The sequence below is a fragment of the Notamacropus eugenii genome, chromosome 4, assembly GCF_028372415.1.
Source record: "Notamacropus eugenii isolate mMacEug1 chromosome 4, mMacEug1.pri_v2, whole genome shotgun sequence".
NCBI lineage: Eukaryota > Metazoa > Chordata > Mammalia > Diprotodontia > Macropodidae > Notamacropus > Notamacropus eugenii.
This window is the reverse complement of record NC_092875.1, coordinates 329,571,161-329,597,500: the sequence shown is the minus strand read 5'-3', so window position 1 is coordinate 329,597,500 and position 26,340 is coordinate 329,571,161. Positions and strand designations below refer to the sequence as shown.

Below are 26,340 nucleotides of genomic sequence, written 5' to 3'. Positions count from 1 at the left end.
AGAGTGCTGGGTCTAGAATCAGGGAGACCTGGGTTCAAATCCAGCCTCAGACACTTACTAGCTATGTGACCCTGGAAAGTCATTTAACCTGTTTGCCTCAGTTTCCTCAACTGTAGTAACAGCATTTATGTTGAAGGTCAAATGAGATATTTGTACAAAAAAAAATGCTTACCACAATGCCTGGCACATGGTAGATATTATATATTTATTCCCTTCCTTCATCCTTCCCATTTCCTAGAGATCCCTAAACATTTATTCTGGATCTGACACGGAAGCTATTATGAGACTTTGGGTAGAAAAGGAATAGATGATTTTCCCTCATTTTTCTTGCTTCTCCACTATAGAGTGTAGTGAAAATGAATGGACCCCTCATACTTTGAATCCTATCTTCAATTAATTTCATAGGAATATAGATTTAAAACTGACAGGAACCTTAGGCGCGATCCCTGATTTTACTGGGAGTGCTAAACTCCTCCCAATACCTTCCTTTGTAGAGGGCAGAAATTGGACTTCATCTGCTGCTCTGTTTGTTTTCAACTCCATAGAACAAGATGCCGCCTTCATTGAGTACTCCCTAGTGTCCACCCCTCCCCTTTTTCTGACTCCTTTTGTATGATATCTCTCCCTTTAGATAGGGCAGGGACTGTCTATTTATTGTATCCCAAGCTTTAGCACAGTGCCTGGCACATAGTAAGCAATTAATAAATGTTTATTGGGTTGTACTGTATTTTAGCTGAGGAAACTGAAATACAGAGATGTCATGTGCCTTGCCAAGGGTTACAGCTAGTAAGTGACTAATGCAAAAGTTCAATTCAAGGCTTCCTGTTCTAAGTACAGTGTATCATTCACAATGCTACCTACACCTACACCTTTCATGGAATTGTTCAAACCTCAGGGCATTGTTATATCACTCATATTTATATCATATTTGAGGTGGGGATGAGCAAATATATCATGTCTACTCTATAGAAAAGGCATACGTGAAGGTCACTGGATCATAGATTTAGAGTTGAAAGAAAATTTAGAGGTCATCTAGCTGAACCCTCTCATTTTACAAATGAGGAAACTGAGGACCAGAGAGGTTATATGACTTTCCTAAGACAAAATGGCTATTCAGAGAAAGTACTGGAATTTTAAGCCAAGTTATAGCACTCCAAATCTAGCTTTTTCCACTGTACCATGTTGTCTACCTTGTGTTGTCCAACAGATTATATTGAAGTCAAGTATATTTGTTCTAATCAGGAACAAACATTTATCTGGTACCTATTACTGTGTCAGGTTCTGGGAATGCAAAAGGATACATAACACACTCCTGGTCTTCATGACACTAAGTGTAGTGTGGCATACAATTCAGTTCAATTCAACAGATTTATTAGTACCTTCTACTTTGTACATGGTAGTTGCTAGGTAATGGAACACCAGAAGAAAAGTGTGTGTGTGTGTGTGTGTGTGTGTATGTGTGAATGCAAAGGGGCTCAAATGTGTAGTTTGTCTTAGTGGACAGAGAATTGGACTCTAGTTCTGATGGCTTTTGATACTGACTTTGACCCTGGGAATCACTCAGATTCTCAGTGTTTTTAGGCAACTCTTTAAGACTACAGAGAAGGTGCTGACTTGCATTGATAAAGTTTGCCCATCAGAAGGTCCCCCTATTAATGAAATTACGGGTCCAGTTCCTATCTCCCTAATACAGATACAGACTTTGCTTTCACGAAGTTCATACTCTAATAGGCAGCTAATAGGTAAAATGGGTAATGATGGGGATGAAATTTGCGCTGGACCTCTAAAAGGACTCCAGTGCCCCTCAATCAAGTCTCTGGCATTTGCCTGAGGCACTTGGCCCATCCCAGTCAATAATCTTTTCACCTGTCCTTGTTTTGTGGCTTTGATCCTGCCCCAATCTCCAGTTCTCTGTTATCTCTAACCTAGCCTAGCCCTGTCTTTTGCCTCCTGGATCTCCCAAGGCCACTTCCCATACTTAATTCCATCTAGATCCCTTCTCTGTTACCTCTCAGTCACCCTGGACAATTTGGCCACTCCTAGATCTCATCCAGATCTTCCCACCGTCTTACTGTATAAAAGATCCAGGCAATAAGTGCCTCAGGAGCATAGGAGTTCAGACAATTTGTTAGTGAAAGTTGCAAGGAAGAGTTTAAGCAGGACTTTAATCTGACTTTAACTTGAAAGATGGGTAAAACCCATACAAGCACTGTCTGCTCTTTTATCTAGCTGCTTCTGCCTCCCCTCTTCCACCCTGGAACTCCAGATGAAGGGGCTATAAGGTGCTGCTATTTTAAATGCTTGCTATGTCACTGATATAGTTAGACAAATGTCTGAATCTGAGACACTTTAGTAAGTGGCCCACTAGGGGGAGAAGGACTCCAAAGAAATTTCAGCAATCCCAGAAGCTAGAGTTTCACTGAGATTTGAATACAAGCCCTTGTTCTGCCAGTATTTGTACATTCCTGAACAAAATGAGATTTCATTTTCCAGTGATCCTCCAGGAAAAGTTTGAAAAAAAATCCAAGGAATATGAACATATATATATATTGGATGGAAACTAAGAAATTAGGAAAAAATTAAAGGAGTACCATGAAGTAGAAAGAACATCAGAATGAATCAGCAGATATTTCTAATTCACTGTGTGAACTGAAACTAGTCACTTTGCCTCTCTCTGAACTACAGTTTCCTCATTTTAGAAATGAGGGATTTGGACTAATTACTGGTCCTAAAGCAGAAGGGGCCTTAGAGATCATCTTATCTAATGCCTTCGTTTTGAAGAAACTGAGACCCACAGTGGATAAAAGACTTGCTCATAGTCACAGAGGCAGTAAGCCGCAGAGTGAAGACTTGAACTTGAGTTGTCTGATTTCAGAACCCTTGCTTTCTTTCCCTCTCCATCATGCTCTGGCCCACTTCTACAGTTCCTTCCAACTCTCCTTCTGTGTGGTGCAATATGAATTTCCAAGAATATGTAGTCCCTCACAGTCACAGAATCTGAATTTGGAGTCCAGAGATCTGAATGCAAATGTCTGCTCTGTTACTTTCTAAATTGTGATCTTGTGTAAGTCATAACTTCTCTGGACCTCTCTTTCCTCATTTATAAGGTGTTGGCCTCCATGACCTCAAAGTTGCCTTCTGCCTCTACATCTATGATCCAAAAAGGAAGCTTAGAGACCATCTGGTCCAACCCATAACTGAAAAAAATACCCAAAAAACTTTGCATTTTATCTGATAATTACCCAGTTTAAGATTTAAATTCTCATTTTAAAATGAGATCTATTTACATTGTTTGCAGTAAAATCCCTTGTAGACTAGGTCATCTTTGAGATCTCTCCTAGCTTTGACAGATTTGGGTGCCCATCAGAGAGCCTTTCTGAGTAGAAATGTGTTTTCATGGCACAAATGACTTAATAATAAATAGTATTTTGTGCTTGATCCTGTACAATATCCTCTTGGTTTACTAGAGAGGCAGCTTGTTTCAAATACAAAGAATTTTGGTTTTAGAATCAAGGGCCCCAGGTCTGCTCCTTACTGACTGTGGGCAAACTGTGAACTTCTCATGTTTCCTTATCTATAAAATGAATACACTAATATTTGCACACACAGATTCCAGATACTAATTTTAAAAAATAATTAAGTACTTGCTTAATATTACTAAGGATATATTAGTGTGAAGACAGCCTGAAGACTTGCTGAAACAGAGGTGAGTTTGGCTGTTGTAAAAGTAAAAGAAGAAAAACAGTTTGTATGCCCTTTATTAAGACCTGTGGTTTACAGTGAGGTGAGCTCTACTCTGGGGAAGCAAGTACTACCTAGTGCCACAGCAGGAAGTGAGGGGAGAAGCATCATATGATTCAGTTCCTCTTAGCCTTTCAGGTCACTAATGTGGAATGGTAGTTTGGGAATGAAGGAAGACAGCTGGATTTGACACTAAGTAACATCTTTCCTTCAGGTAATCAGTTCTATAACAGCTCTGGAAATTTTTAAGGTACCTTCCAAACTTCTATGGCCAACCTTCTAAGAGGCTACCTTAATATAAATTGTTGCCTTCATGCAAATATATTCACAAATAAAGTTCTTCATAAATAAAATTTTGATTAGATAAGTTCACAAATAAAGAGTTGTCTTAATATTTATTATATTGTCAAATAATATTTTGGGATATTAGGTCCCCTAGAAAGGTCATCATGTTCATGCCCTGCCCCCAACCAACATCCAAAGAAGTCTGTAAGTCATGACAAACCTAAAATAGTCTATTAAAGTATATGTTCTTTCTGAGGTCATCCAGAAAAAGGACTTCTGCAAAATACAAATATTCAAATCAATTTTTAAAAATTACACCACCTTTTGAATGAACTGAGGAGATTTCAGGCTATTCATTTCCACCACCACTGAATAAAAAATTACTCATGACCATACATTTCTAATTAATATTGCAGTAGTCTAACCCCCTCCCTTCCTCCACCAACTCTACCAACAGAAGGAATTAATCGAGATCATAAATAATAAGAAATTGCAAATGAGCATCTGAATGCATCCATGTATTTTTAAAATAAATCCCTGAAAGTGAAATTTAATTACCAGGTTAAAAAAAAAAGCAACCAGTTTTATAGCCTATCATATTTTGTCTCTCCCTTTTCCCTCTCTCTCCTCTCCCCCCTCCCAACAGTGCTTCTGTTGCGTCAGGTAGTGGCAGTGTTGAGCGCAGTAACCCAGCTCTGAGCACTGCCATCCCTGGGCCTGATCATTCCCATTTTGACTACTGCAGGACTCAGAGAAAAACAGACACAGAAGAAGGGGAGGAGGTGCGGGGGGTGGGGGAGTGGTGCAGGGTGAGAGACAAGGGGGGGGGGGAGCGGGGGACGGAGGAGAACGAGAAAGGAAGACAGAGCTTCCACATCTGATTTAACAAACTGTTCTTTCTCTCCCCCTTTGAACAACAACTCCTCTTCCATCCCCCCCGTTCATCATTTTGGAAGGGGGGGAAAACCCGGGGATTTTTTCCCCCACTTAGTCTCATTTATAAAAAGGAAGATAGCTAAAGGGGAGCGGTTTGCTAAGTAGTACGCTCCAACGTTTCACTCCAAGAGCAAACCCAGGGCTTGGAACAGCACGCTTGATTTTTCTGTAGCCTCCTCTCCAATTCTCTCCCCCGCTACCTTCCCCCCGCTTCGCTCACTCTCCCCCCTCCCCCTTTTCCCTAAAGCTTCAGGACTTAGAAGAGGCTAAGGAGCAAGAGAAGGAGAGGGCGACAGGCACACACGCGCACACACAAACACACACACAGGCTGAGAGAGGGAGAGAGGAGGAGGGAGGGAAGGAGAGAGAGAGAGAGAGAGAGAGAGAGAGAGAGAGAGAGAGAGAGAGAGAGATTGGGAGAGGGAAAGAGGGAGAGGGAGAGAGAGAGAGAGAGAGAGAGAGAGAGAGAGAGAGAGAGAGAGAGAGAGAGAGAGAGAGAGAGAGAGGGAGAGAGAGATTGGGAGAGGGAGAGAGAGAGAGAGAGAGAGAGGCAAAGGGAGGTGGGGTGGGGGGAGGTGGATCGGTGAGCAATGGAGCAACAGCGGCAGCGGCAGCAGCAGCACTAGCAATCGCCGGCGAGGGAGAGAGAGCAGAGGAGGGGAGAGGAGCAGAGAAAAGCTTCGGCGCTGATTAAACTGCAGAGATCAGCAAAACCTTTTTCGCTCTCCGTGCACCGTCTTCAGCAAGCCAAAAAAAAGGGAGAACATTTTTTTTTAAAGAAAATCAAATCAATTCTACCATTAAGGGGAAAAAAAATTGCATTGATCAGAAAGACTGGAATATTATTTTTAAATGGGCTTCTGCTAAAATTAGCCCAGACTGCTGTGTGTGTGATTGTGTGAGTGTGAGTGTGCGTGTGTGTGAATTTGATTACTCCAGGACTCCTCAAGCTCCGGAGACGCCATTTTCCCCCTTGATATCTCTCTCTATAAATCTATTGAGCGGAGCTGGGCAGCGTAGGGAAGCCGCCGCGGCACTGGGCTGCGGGGCTCGGGGGCTCCGGGGGCTCCGCGCTCGCCGCCGCCGCCGCCGCCGCCGCCTCTATGCGCTTTCTGCCCCCCTCCTCCTGCGCCCCCCGTGCGTGTGCAGCCCGCCCGCGGCTCCCTGTTTGACAGATGGTTATCGCGATGGAGTTGCCGCAACAGCACCTTTGGGGGCTCGGGCAAGCGATTGAAACCGGGATCTAAAAGCCGAGAGAGAGACACACAGAGAGGAGGAAGATCGAGCCGAGGCTACGGCCCCCCTCCCGCGACGCGCCGGCCTTTTGGGATATGGGTTAGTAAATACCATCGACCTTGAAAAACAAAAAACAAAACAAAACAAAAAGCAAAATCCTCGAAGCGGGAGAGAAATCCTGAAACCATCGCCCGGGCTTTCCAGGGGGGTTCGCCTGAGGAGTGAATTGCCTGAAAAGGATATGAATGAGCAGTAGGATTATTATTTTTTTTTCCAGCATGCAAAAGTTAATGTCGCCTGGGGGGGGGGGCAGTGTTGCCGTGCATTGGGGTAGGGGCGGCGGTGGACAGCGGGATGCTGGTCTTGGCCAGGAGGGTTGGGGTGGGGGGAGCGATTCTTGCGGGATCTTGGGGGTGGGGAGCGGTGCTCGGTGGCGGTGGAAGGGTCAGGCTTGGCGGGTTGGGAGCTTTTTGAGTTTTGCATAATCTGGTTTCTCTCCCGCCCCCCTCCCTCCCCCCTCCTTTTTTCCACCCAACCTCGGCCGTGCTGCCTGCTGATGGTGGCTGGCGGGTTTGGTGTGGGTTGGAGTGAACTCAGAAGGGGGGAGGGAGCTTAGAAGGGGGTGGGAAGGAGGTAGGATTTTTTTTTTCTTTTTATCCACCCCCCCCCCCCCCTCTTTTTAACTTGCAGGTTAAGTGGAGCTAGAGAGCTACATTGTAACCTAGTTGTTTTTTTTAAGGGGGGGCGTGTGTGTGGAATGTATCAGAATCTAACATGTCGTTAATAGAAAGAACCAGGGAAGATGTGGTCCAGTTCTCTAAGGTTGGTGTGTGGTTGTGTATATGTATTAGTGTCTTTTTCTTCAAATCCCATGGAGTGGATTTACATTTGTTTCTCCCTTTTTTTCATTTCCTTTGACACTGAAAGGACAGGCATTCCCTAAAAACAGCAATTTGCTATAATAAACTGTGTTTGTGTCTACGAGGAGATAGAGGGCAAGGGAGAATGCTCCGAAATTAATGGCAGAATTATCCCTTCCGTGATTTTCAGAAGGAAGCAACTGACCAAAAGAAACCTCCCTCCCATTTAAAACATTACTTATTTATTTAGATACCTCTACTATTTGTTCAGAGTAACCTTTTAGATGCTTCCGATAGACACGAGTTGATTAAACTGGTCATGCAGATATTTTAAAGAATGATAATAATGGTGATGATGGTTTTGGGGTTGTGTCTATGATGGGGAGAAGGGTTGCTTAGAAATCCCTGCTCCATGCAATGTTGATTCTTTAAATGAAGTTACTGCTGAAATGCTGCTTTCCAAAAAACAAATAAACCCACCAAAAAACCAAACCAAAAAATTGCAACCCTCCCTCCCTACCCCCAACCCCAACTCCATAATCTGATCCGAAGTGGAAATATTTTCATTGGAGATCTGAAAGTTTGCTTGATTGGTTGTAGTGTCTTGCTTACCGTACCTTAACGTATTGCCTCCGGGGTTTTTCCTATTGCCCCCTGATGTAGCGTTTATTCTTTACATGTGTCTCTGTGTGATTCCGAGTGTGCATGATATCTGTCTAAAAAGGCAGTTGAGAGAAAGATTTCCGATTCGTTTCCGCTTCAAATAAACTCTACTGATAATCTCATGGTTGACGTCTAATGCTAAAAGGGCAATTTGTGTCTTCTTATCCCTAGAGAAACTCTCCCCAAAAGGGCAATTTCTTCTGAGGTAGATAGTAATCCCTAGCTCTCCCCCCAGCTTTCATATCTTTTCCCCCCTAAAGTTCTGGGGTGGGAAATCCAGAGTCTGTAGGAAATGTCAAAATGTTCCCCTTGTCTTGCTTTCCCCTTCTTCCCTCTTTTCTCCCTCTCATTTTTTTGTGGGTTTATGCCAAGATAGTTCTGAAAAGGAAGTTTCTAGGAAACAACTTGTCAGTTTTAGGCTCACCCATCCACATTTTTCCTCTGGCTTTCTGTCACACAGTTAAATTTGATCTGAGGAGACCCTCCTCCTCCTCTTCATTTGAAATATACAAGGGTTGGATGTGATAGAAGGTTGATGAAAAGTTATATTTGAGAAACTGGTACTCCATTATGGATGGAGAGGGGTCCACTTTGTTTGTTGGAGTTAGAGCTTTGTCATCAGATGGAGTAGGGTAACTATAGGGTGGATGAAGGGTGAGGGTGTATGGCAGAGGGGAGGGGACCTGGGTCAGTAGTACTTTAGAAATGTAGCTGGTGCTTTTATAAGTCCCTGGTCAGTTTCTCCCTTTCTGCTCCTCCTTTCCTCCATTTCTCTGACCCTTAAACTCCCAGAGAGATGAAACACATCTTTCTTCTATAGACAGCTTGGGATGCTTTGGAGGGAGGGAGAGAGAGAGAGAGAGAGAGAGAGAGAGAGAGAGAGAGAGAGAGAGAGAGAGAGAGAGAGAGACTCAGAGGCACTGAGACAGAGACACAGAGAGATAAACTGAGAGATAACCGGTATCAGATTGAAGGTCTTGTGTTTTCTTTGGACTGGCTATTGAATACCAAGGTATAGGAAATTAGAGGGAGAACCCTGTTAGCAAATTTCCAGAGAGGATGAAGAGTTCTGGTCAAAAGAGTGTGTGTGGCTCTTGTCTGAAGTTATTTCTGATTCTCACTTGGGCTGGTGTCAAGCCTAGGCTGTGGAAGATGGTAGTAGCGATGTAACTTGAGCTGAGCTCATGGAGGAGGAGGTAAAGAGCAAATGTAATAGGGATTCAGAGAAGGGAAAAACAGTGTTTCTCTTTTACAGGGGAAAATAGATGTGTCATTGGAGCAAACAAGTGGGGATAGGGGTGGGGAGAAGAGGTAGTGAGGAGGTAGATAGGGAGAAAGTATTTCCTGAGCAGTGTACTTTCTTGGGAAGATGACTTGCTAGCTTGGGAAAAAAAATATCAACTGCTATATAAGTTCATTGGTGCAATTTCTAAGATGGTTAGGGAAGTGAAGGGTTGTAATCTGATCCTTTGTATGTTAACATCAGGAGCTTATGCAGTAAAAATTGCTGGGAGTTCCCATCTTGCACTTTACCCAGCAGACACCAGTAATGGTCCATTATTGACCCAACAGTCCATTCAGCTCACATCCCTTATAGGAACATAGGAATTGTTTCCCTTCTTAGTGCCTAGTATGGTGCTTAGCACACTGTCGATAGTAAATATTGTTGACTTGCTGTCTTAAAATGGGGTGGGGGAAGACAGGGACATCTGGGACAGAAATCTTTATGATAGGCAAGTGAAAAATTACCAACTGGGAGACATAGAATTTTGCTGAAGAAGAAATAAATAGGTATGCCCTTCCCTCCAGATTTTCTATTCAATTCCTCCTGTTATCTTGGCTTTCAGTTCCATTAGGGGCCCAATCGATAGTTCCCTGGCACTAAAGCTAGAGTCAAGGAAAAGAGAGTTCTGTCAAGAGTGTCCTTTCATCTCTACTCAGAAGCTACCAGCATGTATGCAAAAGGAAAAAGGTGAGAAAGTCAGAGGGATGGGACATCCTTTCTAGGTTTCTGTGGAGCCTTGACTCTTGGATCTCCTTCAGCCTCCCAGAATGCCAATTTTCCCCTTGGAGATGTGAAGTTTTAATTGAAACCAGAAAGCTATTGAGAAGGGACCCAGCCAATAAAACTCTTTTCCCCCTCTGTAACCCAGGGATGGGAAATAAATAATTTTTTGCTGATGGTATTTTAAGTTACTTCAGCTTTGGTTCCTGAGAAAAGGAGGAGGTAAATTATTATTAACACATTAGCATTTTTAAGGAAATGTATTGTCTAAAAAAAAAGATGAAATGACATTGATTTTGCTTTATAGACCGACAGTGTTGAAGATTTTGACAGTAGAAAAGGGAATTTCTTTGGTTTTAAATTATTATGGAATAGGTATGTTCCTACTTGTAGTTTATCTCACAAATGCAAATCAGATTCAAAAAAACCTTTAGGCTTTTGTTTCTATTACCTGTCACTGTTTCTCCCTGGGCCTCAGTTTCTTCTGAGGTGGGACTATTAGTCCACCTTCATTCTGTGGAATGATATGAGCACTAGCAATGGTTATAAATTATATTGTAGCCTATAGAGCAAGGTACTCTAGCCATATAAATATTGTTATGGGTATTTGGTTTCTTTGTGGTCCTATTTCTAAGCCCCTCCTTTGATTCATAGGAGCTCTCATGAGGTCACAAATACTCAGGCTGGTCTGAACAAAAGGTTGATATGCTTAGAAAAGAAAACACTAGACACCCACCGAGCAGACTTCATGCAAAAGGAAAGAAAAGCAGCCCTAGGATGTTGTTTTGGCTCTAAGTTTTCATTTCCTTTTTTCTTCTTTCTTTTCCTTGGGCCTCTGACTAGCATCTAAACACCTCCTTAGGCTGAACCAACCTCTGGAAAAGTAACACTTTGAGACAGTTCTGACCTTGGATGACAAGATCGTGGCGAAATCACTGACTCTTAACAGGCCTTCTCCACAGGGTTCAGTGGTTCAGACCATGGCTTTCCTCTGCTGCTTGTGTTTTCCTTTAGGTAATTTCCCTTTGCCAGCACTGAGAGAAGGGGCAAAAAAAAAAAAAAATCTTTGGCTTTTGGTTTGAAGATCAGCACTTGGTGACTCCTGACCCAGATGGAAGTGAATGATACTGGTGTCTAATGAACCACATAAGCAGCCCTGAAGTCCAAAGGGTTTCTCTGGCTGGAGGAAGCAGCCCTACTCTCCTCAGGAACTGATGACTGATTATGATCAGCAGGCACAGATTAATTCCCTCAGATCCTTGTAGAATAATTACTGGCAAACAGAGTTGAGCTGACCCCCAGGATACTAAAGGTGCCTGATTCTTGTAGTACTAGGGAAGGATGAGGGGATGTGGAACAGATGAATGTTCCAGAGTTCTGTCAAATTGGAGAGGGAAAAAAAGTTCTCCTTGCCCCAACATATTTTCATGTCAGTGATAATCTCTTATATTTGTATGACACTTTGTATTTCTCCAAAATTCAGTCTTATAACTCATCACACTTGAGCTCTGGAATGTCCATAGGAGGTAGGTGAGGCAAGCATTATTTTCATTATTTGACAGATGAGTGAACAGAAGCATAGGCCTGTCAGTGGAATTTCTCAAAGTAACACTAAGATTTAGGGTTAGATCCAGACTAGCACTCAGTCAGGGTCTAGAACTGAACTGCTCCTGTCAGGTAATCTTGTGTCCCACTCAAACTCCCAGATCTTAGGAGCTTACTCTTATTGGAGCCAGCCCACTCAGTTCTGAGATCCATTACGAAGGAATAAGAAACATCTAGAGTATCTTTGGACAGTTCTAAGACAGAGCCAGGATAGAAGTAGAGAAGGCAGAGACCTCTTTTTCCAGGTCTTTATTGACCTGTGTAGTCCTCGTACCCTTGACTAGAGTGCAGATAAAGAAATAGTCTGGTCATTTACTTCTCTTGTATTGTTCACAGGGCCTCTCAAGGGGCAAGAACATTCTAATGAATACGTGTTGACTTGTGGGAGAGGAGGTGGAAAAGTAGTAAACAGAGGTGCCCATGATGGAGTAAGTGAGAATAAGAGCCCCCAGGAGGAACCCCATATAGGCTGCTCAGTGACATTTGTGGCAGAGATAACCATTTCTTACATTAGCTATATTTTATAGGTCTGAATGGGTATGAAAGAAAGAGGAGGTTAGCATGGTTGGCCTATACTTCTGGATTTTGTTTGGAGCAAAACTGGGATGGTTATTGGAACTAAGAAAACATCTTATAGTACATTGGTTCCTGGACTCTTTACCATATATATATCTACTCTTTCTCTCTCCCTCACACATGAATCAGGTTATCAGGAAAGTTGCATTTTATAGCTTATACCAGCCTCTCTGCTACTGGTCTATTCACTGTTCCCTGAATACACTATGAGCACCCTCAAATCCTTGCTTTTTCTCCTTTAGTTTCTTCCTGGGATTCTTTTACTCTTTATCACCTGTCCACATTTTACTCATCCTTCAAGACTAAGTCAAATTTCAGTCTTCATGAACTATTTCCTGATCACTCTACTCCTCACTGATCTTTCCTTTTAGAATCATAGGACCATGAATTTAGAACTTGAAGGGGCTTTTGCTGCTAACTAACTGTGTGACCTTCTACAAGTTGCTTGACCTCTCTGGGACTATTTCCTCATGTGTAAAATAAGAGGGTTAGACTGCATGACCTCTAAGGTTCCTCTCAGCTCTAAATCTATTCAAGTGACTATTCAGTGACTTGACTGAAGTTGAATAGCTATCAATCCAGATTGTCTAATAGCAGTTATTGCTAGTATCACTCATTTGACAAATGGACTGCCTTGTGACATTTCTTTTACTATTGTCTGTTATTGAACTGTTATTAAACTTTTCCTTTGTTTATATATTGTCTCATTAACTAGACTCTAAACTTCTTGAGAGCAATAGTCATGTCTTATTTTTTGTGTCCTCCATAGTACCTATTGTAGTGCTATATCCTACTGTTAAGTTATATTTTAAGTGTATCTGGGTAGAGTGCTATTTTAAGAAATCCTTTAAGAAATATGATAAATCCATTTCAAAAATGAATTACTATTTCTTATTTATAGGTTTCATGTATGGGAAGATTTTAAAAATGAGAATTCTCAAGACAATATTCTCTCAAACTAATTTTTGCTGCTATCCAATTCTAGTTAACAAGCATTTAGCATAGTCCAGAGGTAGGGAATATGCGGCCTCCAGGTTGCATGTGGCCCTCTAGTTCCTCAAGTGCAGCTCTTTGACAAAAAGACTTCATAGAGTTTGGATTCAGTGAAAGGGCCGAACTTGAGGATCTAGAGGGTCACTAGTGGCCTCAAGGCTGCACATCTCCCCCCATCCCCCCTTGGCTTAGTCCATATCTATAACTGTTTTAGTGAGTTAGCAAGAGATCTGGCCTGTTTAAAAAAAAAACAAAACCTGGTGGCCTTTTGACTTGACCTGTAGTAGTTGAATTCTCAAATCTGTCTAATGGGATTGAACCAAGACCATCTATCCAATCAGCCACAATTATGTTGAAATATGCACATATATGCAAAGTATTCTGGGAGGTGGAAAAGGTTAGGAATGGGTATTTGATGGTTTGGTGTGATATAGCCAGGTTGAATTATTCTGAGAAGGCTTTATGGAGGATGGGAATCCTGGACAAAATTTAGGAGAGGAAGGGCATGTTTGATGTGTTAGAGTGATATGCTAGGTTTGGAAGATGTTATTTGAGTTAATATGATTTCTTTGGAGAGGAAAGACAAACTTTGATCTCACTACCCTCTCACTATCTCCTCTTTGGTATAACTGGACAAGGGAGACTAGAAAGAAAGTACATTGCTGGAATTTTGGGGGGAGTACTAATCTATTTCTGTGTTCACCTTTCATCCTAAAGTCTCTCCAGTGCTAACTGTATGGAAAAGCCAGTGTTTCAAACCTATGAGAAATTAACTGACTTCCTCAGTTGATTTCTAAGTAGCTCAAAATCAGGGGCTGTCTATTTGTTGAGTTTACTTCTTGCTGCCACAGCTTCTGTCCAAGGTTTACTTGCACTTTACTTACTGGATACTATTGTATCCAATAAGTATGTCTTGCTCTAGAGGGAAGAGGGCAGCTGGTGCTTCTGCAGGACAGAGGTCTGGGAAAGTAAGGACTTGAGGCCTCTTAAAAGTTCATAGAATATTCTGACCCATTTGAGAAGTCACAGCATACTTCAGGAATAGAAGCATTCTCCAACTTATCATTGGTCATGAGGATGTGCTGGGTAGTAGAACAGGATCATGGGACTTGGAATCAGAAAACCTGGGCTTTGGCATTTTAAAAGAATTTTTAAAACATTGTTATTTTAAGGGAGCTAAATGGCACTGTTCATTATACACTAGACTTAGAAGTGAAATCTTAAGTTCATATCCAGCCTCAACAACTTACTGTATGATTCTGGGCAACTCATTTAATATCTCTTTGCTTCAGTTTCCTCATATGAAAATGGGGGAACAATACACCTATTTCCTAGTGTTGTAAGAATAAAGTGAGGTAATATTTGTTAAGTGTTTTATAAGACTTAAAACACTATATAACTGCTAATTATCATAATTACAATTTATTGTCCTATATCAGAACTGAAAGGGATCTTAGAAGTCATCTAGCATTTTCCAATGAATTCTGGTCTTTTTGTTAGTATTGTTACCAACATGGGAGCTGTCATCACTTGCCCAGGGTCACAAAGCAGTTCAGTTATCATGGTCTAGCTTCCAAACCAGGATCTAGTATTTGCCATCTAAAGTGTTTGTTCTCTAGTGCTATAAGCTACTTCACAAATCTCCCTGAGCCTCAGTTTTTTCAATCTCTGAAATAAGGATTATAATACCTGCCTTGTCTGTCACAAAGTGTTGTAGTAAGTTTCAAATTAACGAATGTATTGGGAAGTGTTTTGTAAGCTGCAAAGTATTATACAAATATGTTAATATTATTAAATCATTGAGGGTGGAAGAGATAGGAGGGTGGGGAAAGGAAAAATAAAGCAATATTGTTACTTAAATTTAATAGACATAGAGGCTTGGCCTCATTCATTCTGCTTGCCAAGGATTTGTACAAGGGGAAAGGAGCCATATGGAGCCTGGGCATAGGACAGATTGATTTGGGTTGGGTTGGATAGAACTGTCTATCCATCATAGGAGCATAGGAATTTCTATCTGAAACACTTGGGTCATGGAAGTTGTGAGTCATACAGAGTAATTAAAAGTTGGAAACAAAAACCAATAGAATCATTAGTAACAGTGTCTTTTGAGTGATTTATTATTATTTCTGCTTTGAGACCTCTGAAATGTAAAAAAAAAATGATCATTAATCAAAAATATAAAGGTAATAAGATATAAAGGCATTGGACTTATATATGATTTTTCTTTTCTTCTTCCTTCCTTCCTTCCTTTCTGTTTTCTTCCCTCCCTTCTTCTTCTTCTTCTTCTTCTTCTTCTTCTTCTTCTTCTTCTTCTTCTTCTCCTTCTCCTTCTTCTCTCTCTCTCTCTCTCTCTCTCTCTCTCCTCTAGGCTGACAGTATAGGGGCTACTCATGGGCTCAGTCCCACTACTTGTTGGCACAGGAGTTCTGATCATTTCTGTTTCTGATCAGGGTCTTTTAGTTCCTCCTTACATAATACGTAGGTCTCTGCTCTCCTGAGGCTTACTTTATTGATCCTGGACTTAGTTTGGACCCCAGATCTGCTTTAGCTGTATTTCAGTTTACAATTCCCAAGCTCAAGAAGTTAGCCATCTTAGCTTCCCCAGTATTAGGGCTTAGAGGCATGCAGTATCATACCTGACAGTGTGGTTTCTACACAGCTATTGAGTACTAGTCACAATAATGTTTGCCCAGCACTGTGCTTTGTGTAGTGAGATGTGTAAAGAAAGTGTGTTAAACACTATTAACAAGGTTACAATATATTTGGAGATAAAAGACTAACACACATGAAACAGTTAAAGAAAAGCGTTGAATAGTAGGTGATAAAAGGGTGAATTGTGTAGGTTAAGACTATGAGGTCCATTCCAGCTATAGAAGAGACTATGGAAGTTCAGAGAAATATCTGGAGTGCTCAGAAAGGGCTTATGGACAAGCTGGGACTTGATTTAGGGGGAAATGGAAAAGAGAAGGCATTATAGCTAGAGCTAAGACAGGAAAGAGCATGGACCTGAGAATCAGAAGGCCTAGATATTAGTCACAACTTTGCCATATTCTCACTGTTTAACCATGGGTAGGGCATAACTACTCAGAGCCTTATTTTCCTCACATGTAAAAAGGGCATAATTATACTTGTACTACTTACTTGAAGGGTGGTTGTGAGGAAAATGCCCTATACTCCTTAAAATGCTATAGAAGCGTGAGTGGTTCTGAAAATGCTGGGCAGGGTTTGAGAACTGTGCCTCATATATATTACCATTCTCCATAGGCTTTGAGTCTGTAACTATAGCACATGCCAACATGCCATTTAACTGTGCACAAAATATGGACCTTGGAGAGTGGAATTTTCTGACACTAAAAATATATACATTGTTAAAAAAATAAAGAAATAGTTCTTTGTCCCTTCTCCCTGCATGGGGCAATAAGTGGCACAGTGGTAGAGTGCTGGGCCTAGAGTCAGGAAGACCTGAGTTCAAAGCTGATCTTAGACGCTAGCTGTGTGATCCTAAGCAAGTTGCTTAACCTTGTTTGTCTCAATTCCTCATCTGTAAAATGAGCTAGAGAAGGAAATGGCAAACCACTCCAGTAGCTTTGCCAAGAAAACACCAAAATGAGCTCATGAAGAGTTGGACATGACTGAAATGATGCGCCAGCAACACTACCACCTCCACCAACAATTTTCCTACATTTTGTGCCTGGGAGACTGCCCATTTTTCTTGCACTCAGGGTGAATAGCATAAGCATTAGAGTAGAGAAAGCCTAAATGGATTATTCTGGGCCATTGCGATGAAACGTGACTTATTCTGACCCAGTAGAAAACTGATTATACTCTGGAATCAAGAAGACTCTCCAACAGACAGCAGAGATGTCATCATCACATTTCATTGTGCATGAGTCAGTGTGGTGTAGTAGAGAAAGCTCTAGTCATGGAATCAAAAAACTTGTGCATAAACATGCTGTTTCTGGCATGAGCAAGAAAGTAGTCAGTGTGTGTGTGTGCGCGCGTGTGTGTATGTGTGTGTGCGTGTATGTGCATGTGTGTGCACATGTGTGTGTGTTCGTGCATGTGCGTGTGTATGTGCGTGCATGTGTGTGTGTGTGGTGGGAGTCTTTCTCCAAAAAAACCTATGGGGCAGGACTCCTGGAGCTGCTCTTTAATTTTCCTTCAATATATCAGGATCAGTGCCTTTATCTATAGAGAGAGGAGAAAGGACAATGTAATGTAAGCCTGACCTGTAAGTCTTATGGTATTCAATGAGGTTTAGGTGTTTGATTCAAGAGATATGTTAATAGCAAAGAATTACTAACCTTCTTTCAGAAGGAGAATGCCTTCCCAAGCTTACTATTTGTTAGCTCTTTGGGAGATTCCCTTGTGTCTGTCCTTTGCAACCCTTTCCTTTCTTTATTACAAAGAGTATGGCCAGAACTTTAGAGCACTATTCTGACTATTCAGCGTTCCTGTTGTGGTCATTCGTTAATTAGTCAATCAGCAAAGTTATTGAAAGCTATTCCTTGCCAGATCCTGTGTAATTTTGTGAAGGATACAAGTCATCGTCCCATATTCAGGAAGGCTAAAATCCCCTTGGGGAGCCGAACTTAGCACATGAGAAACAGAAAACAATATGAGACAGAATGTAACTGTTGAGTGACATTTTCCAGATTCTAAAGTGCAGTAGGAGGTCAGAGAGGAGAGAGATCATTGGGGTTGGGGGACCCGGGATCAAAGTAACCTTTGTGGAGGGGTGGGGCTTAAAGAATGGGTTGAAATTTGGTTAGGAGAAAAGGGAAGTAGTAGAGTGGTCATTCTAGATGGGGACAATAGTATGAGCAACATGCTTGAGTACAAGGATGAAAACAGTATTTCACAAGGACAGTGAGGAGATTGATCTAGTAGAAATAATATGAGCTCAGATTTATTTAGTTCTATTAGATTTTGCAAAGCATTGCTTTCTCTCATTTCACTGATATTCTGTGAAGTAGGAATTAATCTCCAATTTAGGATTATAGCTTTAGAGGTAGACTTTGGTCCAATTCCCTCAATTTACAGATGAGAAAACTGAGACCCAGAAAGAATAATGTCTTGCTCAAGGTCACAGAGGTACTATATAATAAAAGTCATAATTTGAATTCAGATCTTTTGATCTCCAATGCAGCAATCTTTCTATTGTGCCAGAGAAAACTGAAGCTGAAAAGTTGTGTTACTCAGGTCCTATAGCTAATAAGTATCAGAAGTCAGATTGAACTTTGGTGTCCTAGACCCTGAAAGTAGGTAAGAAAAGGGTGAATTGTGTAGTATTCTGAGGTCCATTCCAGCAGTTCAGTGAAACCTGTGGCCCATTTTCAGAAGACTTTTTCTTGAAAGAGGCTTCTCTGTATAGATGGAAGCCTTCCTATGAAAATCACATTGTATCTGCCATGTCCCTAGGGAGATGAAGGTGTCTCCTTTCTTTTCTCAGCTGTCAGGTTGCTAGGTAGAAGATGGTTTGGGAAATAGGGTTTTGCTGAGTGTGTGGTCAGTCATATGGTTTCCATCAGCCTGATGTACAAGACACTGCAGACATGAGAACACTGACCAGGCTTCCTTCCCTTCCAGTCACCAACTCTTATGATCTGAAAGGTTGTGAGGAAAGATTCATCTCAGTTTTAAAGTAAATCTTAGCATCAAAACTTAGAGCTGAAATAAATCTTAAGACATCAGATAGTCAACAGATAGATATTGAGTATCTTCTCTGCTTGTGGGATTTATCTACCTGAGTCAGTGTACAAAAACGGTACTCATATGCTAGTTGGTGAGGCAGGATGTAAAGATGTAAAAAGACAAACCATGTGTTCCTGGGGTTAAAGTCTGTGAACTTACTATTCAGCACCCATTTCTTATAGTAGATGTTCTAAGATTTTCTGACTCTGAGACAAAGGACACTGATGGAGCCATCGGTGAATCCCTCTTGGTCTGTCTCTTTGAAAATAGTAAGCTTTCAGAGTCACTGATGACAATCAGTGCTAGGTTCTGGAGATACTAAGACAAAAATGTGAGTCCTTGTCCTTAAGGAGCTTATGGGTTATCAGTAAAGATAAATGTACATAGATAGTATATATTGGTTATGTATGTATAAATATTATAGGATAGGTGGGGTTTTTGTTTTTGTTTTTAGTGAGAGAGCGCTAGCATTAGGGTAATTAGGAAAGGCTTCATCTATAAGGTGTTATTTGATCTGAGTTTTAATGGGGAATAACCAGTCAAAGACATAGAGATAGGAAATGGAAATGGTTAAGTATGAGAGACATCAAGAAAACTGGTGTGGCTGGACCATATAGTATATAATAAATATCTATAGGTGGGTTAATAATAAAAGTTAAGATATTGAGTTATGAAAGTTCATAGTTTTTGTTCAACAAGTGTTCTTGAATATTTGATCATTCTGCATGTCTTCTCTATGTCCATGATCTTCAGTTTGCCGCATATATATCTTGGTTGTACATAGTTGTTTGCAAGTTATAGTCTCCCATTAGGTTGTGAGAGCAGGGTCTTTTTTCCCCTGATTGTCTTTGTAGCTCTCATGCTTAGCACAATGCTTGGTATTGTGCTAATACCTAAGTATTCATTAATAATGAATACTTATTTAGCTGATTGAACACTTACAAGGTGCTCATCTCTACCGACAATAAAGAATTGATATGACATAAAATGGGATATTTGTAAGGCAGGAAGGGACCTTCTTGATCATCTGTTCTAATTTTCTTATGTTAACTGAGGAAGACAAGACCTAACTACTAAGGTCCTTTCTGTTTCTAAATGCTGAGGTCTTGAATAACTTGCCAAGAGTCACATGGTTGGTTGAAGGCAGAATGACTAGAAAGGACTAAAATCTGAGCTCTTTCTACTCTATCAGGGCCTTCTCTTTAATAATTTAATAGCTATTTAGTACTTGGGGTCAAGAGAAGAAATTCAAGAGAATGTTAGGCTAATAAGGACTGAGGATATTAAAAATGGATTAAAATTATATTGGATAAATATGCAAGGGAAAGGTGTAATTCTGTAAAGGGCAATTGTTTAGTTCTTGGAGCTAGAAGGGTCTTCAGTTTTGGTTTAGTTCAACTGAATAGTCATTGATGAAGTGCTTATTCTGTGCAGGGCCCTATGCTAGAAGTTGGGCATACTCAGACAGCAATGATTAAGTTTCTGCCTTCTAGGAACTTGGAGTCAACTAGACCTTCATTCCCTAGTTTAATGCCTTCATTTTCTTGTTAGAGCTGGGCTTCTTAACCTGGGGTCAGTGAAATCGTTTTTAAAATATTTGGAGAATGGTATTTCAATATAATTGCTTTTTTTGGAATTCTATATATTTTATTTTATACTTCATTTTATTTTATTTTTACTTTACTTATTTTATTTTATCTATTTATTTATTTACTTTATTTTATACTTTATACTTAAAAAAATATTATTCTAAGAAGAGCTCCATGGGTTTTACCAAATGCCCAAGAGGACACTGACACGAAAATGGTTAAGAATCACTGGAACAGAGAAACTAAAATATAGAGGAATTAAGTGACTAGCCCAAAGTCCAAAGGTATGTAAAGAACCAAAGTGGGCCTATCTTCAGGGCAGATGATTTTCAATACTGTACTCTTTCAGTTATTTAGTCAACAAACACTCATTAAGCACTCACTTGGTTCCAGGTTCAGTGTAAAGTGCAGGGTATACAAAGAAAGGCAAAAACCAGCACCTTTCCTCAGGGAACATGCATTCTAATTGAGAGACCATATGTAAATATGTTGGTATGTCCAAGATCCATAGGAGGTAGATGGAGTGCCATCTGAGAGGGGCTGATGCTGTTAGCAGCTGGGAGCATCAGGGAAGGTCTCTGTCAGAAGGTGGGGTTGAACTTGAGTCTTGAGGGAAGCCAGGGAAAGTCAGAGACAGAGGTGAAGGAGCAGGGCATTACAAGCACAGGAGACAGTTATTGCAAAGGCATAGCATCAAAACAGCTTAGATCATCATAAAAATTCATGAAGGCAAAGAGAGACTTGAACTAGGTCCAAAGGATACAGTAGTAATTGGGATATACTGATGGGAAACTGGCAGAAAATGGTACTTTAGGTAAATGATATAATTGAAAGAATGGAAATATTCATGTTTGGGACCTGTGATTTCTCTGGGACAATAGGTCTAGAGTTGGAAGGGACCATATCATTGATCTGGAGCTCTCCTGGTATGGAAAATCCCTCCACAGATTCAGGTTAGCTTTGTAGCTTAGAATTTTAGAGTTGCCAGAGCACCAACAAGTTAAATGACTTGTTCATAGTCACAAAGCCAGTTAAATGCCAGAGGCAGGACTTAAATCAAGGTTTTGTTGGCTCCCAAAGCTAACAGTTCAACTGTTATTCTGACTCTGGAATACAGAAATAAGGATAATATATTCATAAGACAGTGAGAAAACAGGCCTCAATAGAACGGAAGGCACACAATTGGGAACATGATTGGGAAAAATAAGGTTTTATCAGAACAATGGCAACAGGTGATGGTAGTGCCATGATAAATCCAGTCAGACATATTTGGGTCTGATGGAATTGAAAACATGAAGCTGTTGAAGGATTTGGAGGAGTGTAACATGATGAAGGTAGAATGTTGGGAAGATTATTCCAGTGCTTTTATTCTGGGTGATTTGTTACAGTGGATTGAAGAACTGGATCTGGAGTCAGGAAAAACCAAATTCTGTCTCAGACATTTGCAAGGTATGTGATCCTTGGAAAGTCACTTAACTGTTGTCTGCCTTTGTTTCCTTGTCTGTAAAAGTAGAGATAACAATAGACCCTATCTATCTCACAGGTTTGTTGTGAAGATAAAATGAGACCATATATGCAAAGTGCTTTGTAAATGCTGTTTGTAGTTGTTCTTGTAAGACAGATTTGTTTTTTACAATGTGTTCAAAGCAGCATTTGACCCAAATCAAAATTATCTTCTGCAACTTTGGATAATTTGCCATACATGCCTAACATGACTAAGCTAATAATGAAGGGTTTAAAAGAAGGGAAAAAAGAAAAAACAAAACAAAATGTACACCTTGCCTGAAAGCAATTTAAAGAGAACTTTTAATATATTGAAGAAAATTGTATTTGAACTCTTATTTTGGTTACTTTTAATTGCATTCGATCTGACTAAATTTCTATTTCCTGGATGATTCCCTGACCAGGGGCAGGACTTAAATCATGGTTTTTCTTGATTTAAGACAGTGTAGCCAAGAAGAATCCTAATTATAACTAAAAGCAGCCTCAGAAGCCATGTAGTTCAACCTCTTCATTTTTCAGTGAGTACACTGCAGCCTTTGGAGGTTATGTAACTGAGTCAAGCAAGTGGCAAGAGGCAGAATTTGAACTCAGGTCTTCTGATTCAGTTTCTTTCCATTGTACCATAGAGCTATGATCTTATAATCCTAAGAGCCAGTTGCAACAATAACAGTAATCATACATCAGGTTTATATATCATCTTCTGGTTTTTAAAATGCTTCATGCACATTTCCTCCTTTGATTCCCACGTGGACACTGAGAGGAAGGCACGATAGGGGTCCTGCCCTGGGTGCATTACTGTCCCTATTAGAGACGATGAAGTTTCAAGAAGGCAGGTGACTTATTCAGAGAAGTGGTAAGCTGGAACCTAGGTCTTCTGACTGTAGTTTAGCTTTTACTGTGATGCCATCCTGCTTTTTCTAACCAAGACATAAAATAAGGAAGCCTTGGGTAGAGTTGCAGTTTTAGGAATGGGAAAGAAAGGATTAGTATGAGTGGAGGTGAGGATGAAGAGCTAATATAGATACCATGGACTGCTGGAATGTTCTGTTTGTCACTTGTCCCACTCCTAATTCCTCAAACTCACCACTCAATTATTCTGAAAGTATGCCTTATGAAGCCATCACCCTAAACTTCCAGGTTCCACTGAATCCCCTCCCCCAAAATGGTTAAACTTTCTTTAAATATAGGCAGGAGAAAAGCACAGTGTGCTCATTGTGTTCTCTCTCTTAGAAGTAGTAACTGACTACTGGAATGTGACAAAGAAAAATATTTTCACCTTGTGTTGATATTCCTGCATATATGTGTGTGTGTTTGTCTATACATATGTGGATGTGTTCATTCATGGGGCCATGTGTCATCACATCTGGATTTGGCAGTTCCTTCCCATTACTTGATAGGACATTGGCTAAGTGGTTGGAGTTATGAACTTGGCCCATCAGGTAAACACTGGGGAAAAGGCCAGTGGAGGAGGTACCATGCACTATTGAAGTGAACAGACAGGTTAGGTTTCTTTGTTTGGGGATTCTTTCTTTTTTTTCTTACCCAGCTAGTAGTGTGTGTGTGTGTGTGTGTGTGTGTGTGTGTGTGTGTGTGTGTGTGTTATTCAAGGGACTGGAGCATAAGACAGACTAAGCAGAGGAATGCCAGATGATTGCTCTGTGGCCACTCATTGTAGTCTGGTTTGGAGTTTTCTCAGCAGCTGGCAAGAGATAAACTAATAGTGGGTGCCTACATGGGCCTAGCAGTGTGCTCAGAGCTGTGTGCTGCAGAAATGCAAACATAGGTAGAGGACATGTTCCCTGACTGAAGGAATTTCCTGGAAACCAGCTGGAAAGCCAAGATCTATGATCTTGAAACAGTAGAAAAAGCAATGAAGGGACTAGTAGTAATCAGCTGTCAAAATGTGTTCTTTGAGAATTCAGAAATGAGAGAGACAACTTCTCCAAGAATGGGAGGGACATGAATGGAAACTTCCTTAAAGGGTGAGCAGGATGTAGCTGGGGAGAGAGGCTAAGAAAGCTGCATGAGTTCGAGCTAAGAGTTGGCAGTGAATTTATGTACTAGGGATTGTGGAAACATTTAAAATGTTTTGTGAATTATGGCTTCCCTGGTCAATTAGTGAGCTGTGAATTTTGTGTTGTTTCATTTTGGTTGATATAGATTTGTGATTTTATTGGTGTGCAGAATTCCTTGCCTGTAACTTCTAGTCTTAAAATTTCTTGCCCAGGGTTCTTAGAGGTTGTGACTTGCTCATAGTTACAATTTGTATATGGCAAAGGCAGAATTTGACCCCAAGACCTTTTTGACTCTACTATTCCATTTCTAATATGGTTTTTCTTTGGACTGGACCTGTGATTTAATTCTTAAAAGAGACTGCCAGATGAGGAACTTCCACTACTAATGATATAGGTCTGTATCTGCTTCTGCAACTTATAGTCTTAGAGAGTTATCTAGGATACCAAAATTTTAAGTGACTTGCCCAAGGTCATACAGTCTTGTATGTATGTGTAAGAGGTGACACTTAAATCCAGGTTTTCCTGGATCAGGCCCCAGGTCTCTGTCCTGTTTACTAAGGCTGTCACCGATTTGTAAATAAATGAACACTTCAGTTTATGATTGTACCACCTTGATTAAAGGCTCTTTAAAGTAAAGAATACTTCTAGAATGAGGGCAACCTTATCTGTCATCTTGCTCAGGTAATTCCAACCAGTTCATCCAACTTGGGTCTTCAAATTTCTGTTCTTTTGAGCATACTTAAAGTGGGAACTACTTGCATATGGAAGCTTGCTATAACATAGTATAGTGTGGTACATAATATCTTGAACCCTAAACCAGTTTAGTTTCCAGGAATTATTCATAGTCCCCTCTCATACATCATCATCAAGTATGACATTACAGGAAGCACTAGGAATTTAGATGCAGCTTTGAGACTGTTGTTAGATTATAGAACTCTTGGAAAACTCTACAAATGAGAAATAGTGTCTTTCAAATGATCCTGTCCATGGAATCAAATAGGAATTATAGACAAGATAGGAAAATCTCTGAAATGTGTTGCCAAATTTTGTTTTTGCTCTTACTGTTTTTTGATAAAGTACTTAGCAGAAAGAAATGGACAAGTGGAAATGGACAATAACTCATGCTCTGAATGTGTTTGGAAATTATTGATTCATACAATCCAAGAATTAGAAGAGACCTGAGCCATCATCTAGTTCAGCCTTGTAACTGGGAAGAGTCCTCTATACCAGAGATGTCCCGCCATGCACAACATTCCAAAGTAGGCCTTAACCAGATTGTATTATAACTGGGAAGTATTTAACAAAATACATAAAAATACAGTAGAATATAGATAATGTTTTCTAGGTCAATATGCGGCCGTCAGGGGTATGATTTCCTGGACTTTGAGTTTTAACCCTTCCTCTACACCTGATTGCTGATGGATTCATTCTAGTTTCAGCTTGAATAATTCCAGTGATATGAAACTCCTACCCTCTCAGGGCAGCTGCATATTAAACTTATAGATAGTTCTATTCATAGTCTTGCCCATTCTTGGTGGTAATTGATACAAAGACAATTCCTTTTTGCCAAGATGAGATATTTCCAGGAGCCAGGAAATATTTCAATGTCTCTGGGGAATCTGGGCAATGCTGAAGCCAAGGAAACTTTCCCGTCTGACATCCCTAAAAACCCCCTCAAAAGGGTGTCTGCTGAGAGTTAACTGATACCAAACCCAGGGGAAATATGAAAATCTTTCCTCAGAATTTCAGTGAATTAATGCTTTCCAGGCATAATTATGCATTTCTCTAAGTGTGAAATGTTTGCTAGTAAAGTCTTTAAGTCTAAGCCTAAGAAAACCATGGGGTAACAATGAAAGCCAAGTCTTTGCCCCTGCCTGGTAAGATGGTTTAGGTGTGGTTAGGCCCTCAGTCAAGGAGATTAACAAAATGATCTTTTGAGGTCTGTTCTAGCCCTGGGGCTCAATAAAATTTCTACCAAGTGAAGGTTTGAGCTTTTGTGGGGGGACTTCAGAATTTTGGGTAGGGAAGAAAGGGAAGAACAAGACATTGGGCTAGGGGAATATATGATTTAGCTGAATCTTTTCTGGTCCAGATGATACCCAAATGTTTTTTGTCTCTACCAGGAACAAGTGAGAGAGGAGAAATCCTGGTAACTGTCCTTTGCTCTGTGGGCAGTTTATATGTTATATGTCTTTATTTAGGGAATAAAGAGAATTAAACACAACTGCAAAGAAATTTCTTTTAAAAAATGGAATATTTTAAATGTATTCCAGCTGTTTTTTTTTTTAAATTAATCCCTATGTTATATGGACAACAGTTTCATGCTGAAGTCTTTTTCTCTCCCTTTCCCAGCCTGAAATCTAAACTTTACATTGCTTTCAAGGAGTAAAGGGAAAAGGTCAGGTAGAATGTTCTTCTTCCAAATGGAATAGCTTTTCAGAAGGGGAGGCATTGAGGTAGAGTTAAGTTAACCACTCTCTGCACAATTTCTTGAAGGTCAGGGAGTAGTGGCGGAAAGCCCAAACAAAATAAACACATATTAACCTTGTTATACACCTGAATATCACCACCTCAAACTTTTCTTCTGTTGAGGTTGGGGTTTTAGCTGTGGCAATGACAACAGCTTCAGTATTGTAAAA

The 26,340-nt window shown here is 40.5% G+C and overlaps 1 protein-coding gene across 5 annotated transcripts in view; it reads left to right on the top strand.

Moving 5' to 3' along the window:
* Positions 1-4,898: 4,898 nt before the first annotated feature.
* SETBP1 (SET binding protein 1) overlaps positions 4,899-26,340 on the top strand; it is a 505,913-nt gene continuing 484,471 nt past the window's right edge. The window contains exon 1 of one of the 5 annotated variants that reach the window (XM_072605257.1): positions 4,899-6,297. The gene's annotated coding sequence lies outside the window, so the exon portion shown is untranslated. The other 4 variants (XM_072605253.1, XM_072605254.1, XM_072605256.1 and 1 more) reach the window with 4 other exon arrangements.